The sequence below is a fragment of the Molothrus aeneus genome, chromosome 2 (assembly GCF_037042795.1).
Source record: "Molothrus aeneus isolate 106 chromosome 2, BPBGC_Maene_1.0, whole genome shotgun sequence".
Classification (NCBI taxonomy): Eukaryota; Metazoa; Chordata; class Aves; order Passeriformes; family Icteridae; genus Molothrus; species Molothrus aeneus.
In genome coordinates this window covers 103,396,848-103,403,346 of record NC_089647.1, presented here as the reverse complement: position 1 = coordinate 103,403,346, position 6,499 = coordinate 103,396,848, and positions in this window count along the sequence as shown.

The window sequence follows — 6,499 nt, the reverse complement described above, 5'->3', positions numbered from 1 at the left end:
TGCCCTGTCTATTCTGTGTAGAAGGACAGGAGCATGGTAGGGAGGATGGTTTATGCAGTTAAAAGATACCACAACACACATGATGGACCTAAGCCAGGTTTGCTGGAGCACAGCCCTGCCTCAGCAGCTCCATGCTTGGCTCTGTCCCTGGGCTCTGATGGGCTGCACAGCACAGAACCCACTAAAAGGCACCAAAAGGAAGTGCAAAGAGGGTGACAACAAAACCTTGTGTAGCAAAGCCAAGTGTCCCCACCCTGGACACTTTTCTCTGCACTGAAATGCTTCTGCCCAAAGGTGCTCCTGCACTCAGAGCCTGTGCCTGTGGCAGCTCAGGTACCAGTGGAGACACACACATGAGGCAGGGCTGAGGTGGAGAATTAATTTGCAATTCAAATGTAGTTACTGAGGTAGATAAATTTAATTATTTAGAGACATCCAAGCCAGATTTCTGAGTGCCACACTCATGTGTATTTGTCAAAAACGATCATTTGCTTCATTTACTCTGCAATGATTTTCATATTTTGAATTGTCACCTCAGCTCTGAAAGTTGTGATGTATGGCTGGCACTGAAACATCTGAGGAGCTCCAGACAAAGAGTAAGTGCTTGGGAACGTGGCCGAGGCTGTTCTTGCTCCAGCGTGGCGATGAGCAGGCTGCATTGCTGAGTGCAGAGCTAACACACAGCACCATCTGCCAGGTGCACATGGGGAGAAAGCCACATCACCATCGTGCCTGGGTGCCTAAATGTGTGCAGGAGGCCAGGAACAAAAGCCATACATTACAGAAAATGAGGCCTCAGCAGATGAATTCCCTGTGAGGTAGTGGGAAAATCTTGCTCGCCTTATTTACCTCGGTGATTTCATTGAGGTGAACTTGCATGAGAAAGGCAGGAGGAAGCTCTGTTGGTCTGATGAAAAACACAGAAGGGGTATGCTTAAGACAGAGATGGAAATTGCAACCCTTTGGTTGGGCAGAAATGGGAAGAAATTGGGAGTAGATGTGCAGCAAGTTTTCTGAGAGCCTACATTTAATTTTACTCCTTTCAGATGCATCATTGTGAGCAGTACACAGTTTTCAGCCCAGGCAGATCTGGCACTAACATGTTTTAGAGGCCTTTCAAGTGGAGTGGCACACTGCAGCTTCAGGCCCTCTGTTCCTCATGATTAATGCATCCTGCTTTCTGTCTACGAGGAACCTCAAGCTGCACAGGTACATCACAGGCACATAAATGGCAAGAATTCAGACAGGATTTTTCTCACAACACTGCTGGCTAAAAAATACAGAAATTTTTCCTTCTTTTCACATGACCTCATATCTTTGGTGAACTCTATTTGTTCCAAAATAAGAAACCTGCTTGTTTTGCATTTTGAGGGATGATTCTGCTTTACAACATGACATTTTACAACCAATAGTGAGTATTTCTGGAAAGGGTCTTATTGTGCAAATCAAAAATTTGCTTTTGCATCATAACCAAAAATATTGTGTGACACTGTCCTTAAAAATAATATTTTTTCTGTATTTTTATTTTATCAAATTTGTTTTCTACCTTCTATACATCATTGTGACACATTCTTTTGTTAAAAGACCTCTAGAGGGAAATACTAAGTTTTCTTTCCTTCTATATTTTGTGCTTAGATACCTTGACTTTTAAAAGAGAGACAAATCCTCTCTCTGTTTTAGGGCCTAGATATAGATATTTCTGATTATATAGGCCACTCAGAAATATATCTGGATTAGTTCTGTTGCTTAGGTGTACAAAGCACTCAGTACACGAAACTGTAAGTCACTCCCTCTGGCTAATCAACCTGATTGTCTATTATCTGTCTTCCCATCCTAAATGAGACACACAGAGAAACCTACAAGCCTGACAGCTCCCTCTGGATCATCATGGCTCTGCTATCTAGACTGGTGTCCAAATGAAGAATCATTAGGTTTTTGCACAGGCAAAATGTTCTTGAAGACCTGAGCCTGTTGGATTTTAGGATGTGCTTTTCAGCATTAGTGTGTCTGACTCAGGCTGAGGCACGGGGCCATGCGCTCCTCCCCGTGTCCCAGCAGGCAGGCAGGGGGACTGGCAGCTGCTGGGAGCTGTGCCTGCAGTGTCCCTGCTGTCCCCTGCAGGTGTGCAGCGCCTGAGCTCACGTGGGGGCATCGCCTGTCTGGGAACTGGGGGGAGCTGCACCACTGGGGTGGGACAGGGCAAGGACAGCCTGGCAGCCTGACCAGAGGGCATGGGCTGGGCTCCCCGAGGGAGCAGGGCTGGGTCTGGTGCTGTGCTGTGCCCCTGTTACAGACCAAAGCCCACCAGGGATAAAATAAACTGGGAGATCTTGTGTCAGCACCTGTGAGATTGATGGAAAGGTAGGAAAGAGGCATCCCCACAAACTCCAGAAACCCTCTGACCACCTGCCACCCCTTCTGGATTGTCATGGTCCCTGTGAAAAATGCCCATCACTTGTTTTTAAAATTTTAAAAATTTAATAGTAATAAAATGGTTATAAAAATAGTAATACAATTAGAGTAATAATAATTTGGACAATTTGAATTAGGACAATATGAATTAAGACAATATGAGTTAGGACAATATGAGACAATGAAAACAGTTATGGATGTCCAGGTACCTTTTTCTGGGTGGCATAACCCCAAAAAAGGACACATATTTACAGAGGATCAATCCTTAAAAACAATAACCTAATAACCTGTTGCATATTCATACACCTCATACATGATGCATAAATTCCATTCAAATACAGGATTCTGTCTGGGCATTGTCAGCTCTTCCTCATGATCCTAACGGTGTCATCCTGCCCAAGTGAGGCTGGAAGAAGTTCATGTCTCCTGATAATGGAGCAATAAAGTCTCTTTCTCTGAAAGATTTAGGTGTCCTGTGGCTGCTATCTCAGTGTGTCCTTTCTTTAGAAAAAAAGTATCCTACATAGCATTGTTTCTATTTTAACATTTTGTTATAACCTGAAACTATATTTAACACACTACTTAAGAGAATTAATACAGCATTACTTTCTAACATAACACATATAATATTCATTTCAATTTTTTGCTAAATGTCAATCATAAAATAAGCATTTTTCACAGCCCCCATCAGCTCCCTGCCCCTCATGGTGACACTGTGTGCCCCTGTGCTCATCCACAGCCCTCTACCACCATGATCACCTGAGCTTCGGGTCTGAAAGGAGACCTACTCACTCATGTGCTCCTGTGCTTACAGCATTCAGGATTTGTCTAAACTGCCAAGAAATCTTTGAACTGCTTCCACTAGTGAAGCATTTATCTAACTCTTATGTGACTCTATTACTTCCTTGTCTGGCCCCTGTTTGCAGGTGTCTCATCAGACCCATTGGGTGGATGGATGGGAACATCACTGGTCCAAGAAATGTGGCCTCAGTGTGATGATTCAAACATTTCAGTACTCACTTTATGTGATAGGTTGTAAGTCTGAGATATTGAAATGATTGAAGAAGTTTGGGCTGCTCATAAATATTTCAGTGTCATTTGCAAAGGAGGAGAGGCCAGGCAGGCCTGAATTGCAGTTAAAGGAAACAGAAAATACCACTATTAATAGGTAGTGGAGAGGTGCTGGTTTATTATTTGGTTTTTCTGTACCTCCAGTTTGCATTAGGTGCAATGAATTCATGAAATTTGAATGAATGTACAATATTTTTCAGATGAGACCAGTCATTGCACAGATAAAAAAAGAAATGTAAGATGTAGTATTCAATTATGCAAGAATAGGGAGAAAGTACAGAGCAGCTGACTCAAGGCAAATAGACTCTGAGTGTTGGACAATGCTGTGGTGCTACCAATCTATCCTTTAATGATTACTTATTAAGAACAGACAATATGTGAGCTCTCCCTCACTGGCTTCTCTTCAGCTGGATGCCATCAATTCAGGAAGGCTAACAACAGTGGCTTTGGGATAGACGTATTAGGAAGTGTGTTAGAGGCTACAAAAAGATGGAGAAATGGTGCAGGTATGGAAAGAATATTGTATTTACCTTTTCTACAATGAAAACAGCATGGATTTGAATGCTGCAGTTGCTATTGATTCTTGTTGACTTCATTGAGAGATACATGCAGTCAGGGATGTGGAGTTTGATTTTATGTGGCTAAACATTTAAGCAAAGCTGTCAGTGGCTTTTCAAGGCAAAAATTCAATTACTGGGATTTTGACATCACCATCTATTTTCTCAAATTTTAAGATCTGGTATCATCCTTGCCTTTTCCCAATATCCTTGTTTTTCTTCACTGTTTCTTCCTTTGTACTGACAACATCTCTATATTTTGCCTTCCTTTTCTGCCTTTTTCCCATTCCACTTATTTCTTTGAATTTTCCCCCTCTTCTTTTAATCTCTTTTTTTCTCCCTGCCCGCTTTCTGTTCTTTCCTTTGCCCCTTTTTATCTCCCCCATGCATGCTCTCTCACTTTTACATTAATAGGCTAGCCACAAGCAGTCAGCAATTTAAGCTGGCTTTTTATGGCAGTAAAGAGAATGAGCCTTTCCATTTGTGAATAAAAATATTCTTGATAACTTTGAATGACTTCTTCTAGCAGTCTGAGATGGTGAAAGAGGAAGTTTGAGGTGAGCTTCTGAGGAAGATGAATCTTCAAAGGCAAATGCTGCAGTGTAATTGGCATTCTGAAAATGTTAAAGAAGGAATTTGAAGGAGTTGGACACACTGAACTTCTAATACAGTGTGTCCCCTTGTCAAGTGCCTCTAGCAACACAAATATTTCATTGTGTTCAGTTACCAAACCCCTTAACTGTCTGCACTGAAGTCAAGAGAAAATGTATAGAACTGCCTCTGTATAATATGATTATCAAAAGATATGACTGCATCTGGAAAAAACAACTGCAGTTCAAGCTTTCCTTCCTATTCAAAATTTGCTTGTTGAAGGACCTTGCCAGCTCTCAGTCACATTTGGCATTCTCAGTGTTTTGCAGGACAGGAACAATGCCTGTTGTGTTAGCTGCTCTGTCTGGCATCCCTAAGCTTCATGACAGAGGTGAATTGAAAGTTCTCCACACAGGCATTTAATTCTCTGTTCCAAGGAGCAGAAGGAGCTCCATGGACTGTACCCAAAAGGGTGAAGTCTTCAAGTACAGTGGCAATTTCCTTCACATAGGAATTATTAAAATGAGATTCAAAACTAAGGTCATAATCCTTTGCCCACCTCTTGTGTGCAAACCAAGTGCCAGCAGACATCTAATACACAGTAGTCTGAATGCCCCAAAAGTATTTTATGACTTAAAATATTTCTTGATTTTATGATAATGTTGACTGAGAACAGCCAATGGAAGAGATAGGGAGCATTAATGGTAGAAATGGGGTGCCTGGAGGAGTGCTGCTTTTCTTTCCCTGGGTAATCTTGCTTCTCTTCAGCCAGTTAATTTGGAAAGTGGGAGCTCAAGAGGGTCCTTAATTTAGCACTGGCAGTAGTTCCCACCAGCCAGCCTAATCCAGATGCCCACATCAGATCCAGATGCTCAGATTAGGAGGTTGGCCCCCTCCATGGCAGCAGTAGACAGAGAGACATCCTGCAGAGCCTGGTGACAGTGGGACCTTAACTCATCTTGAAGAAATCTTTGCCCTGAGGGCAAGAGAAATTCTGTGGGACCCTAGCCACGCGTAGGTGGTATGAAAACTGAATTGTGGAGCGAAGCAACTGCAGTGGAAACACACTCACCCAAGGTTGTATTAATATAATTTTGAATAATGAATATGTGAGAGGAAACCAATTTGCTTTTAGATATCCCACAAACAGAAAAAATATCAGATAAATTATTCATTGTGAATTATTTGCATAGACCGATAGGAACTCATTAAACACCCAAAGACTGATTTGCAAGAAAGAAATGGAGAAAGTATTTAATCTGGTATTTCTTGTCTCCTAAGCTTCCAATAATTGTCGATTGAGCAAATTAATTTGTCTCTTTCTTCTGCTGTTATTCTGTACTTCATGGACCCTTCCAACTGAATGTTTTACAGCAGAGATTTTCTGTGAGCTCAAGAGCTTGAATTTCACAGATACATATTAAAGTGCACCAGGAAACAGTAGAAGACACCACATTTTCTCCACTTATTGTGACTGAATTGCTACAAATTTTAAATTGCCGTACTTAAAAGTATTAGTTACAGACACATAAATCTCCCATTTTTTTGAACACATCCCAGCCTCTACAGGCCAGGAATCCAGCTTTTATGCTAAGTAACATGACAAGCAATTCAAGGTGCCTCTGTTTCTGAATACATAATTTGAACCAATCTAAAGGGACATAGCTTGGGGCAACCTAAATTGCTATACCATACTTGAGTTGGAAAACACTGGATTTTTGTTAAAAAAGGGGCTGAATCAATATCTAGGCTGTTTCAAGCAGTTTTTTGTTTAACCTCTTCTTTAAACCCTGCTAAACATGGTCCCACAGCCAGCCTAGGCATATTCCCAGTACATGCCTATTCTTGGAATTAGGATATACAAAATA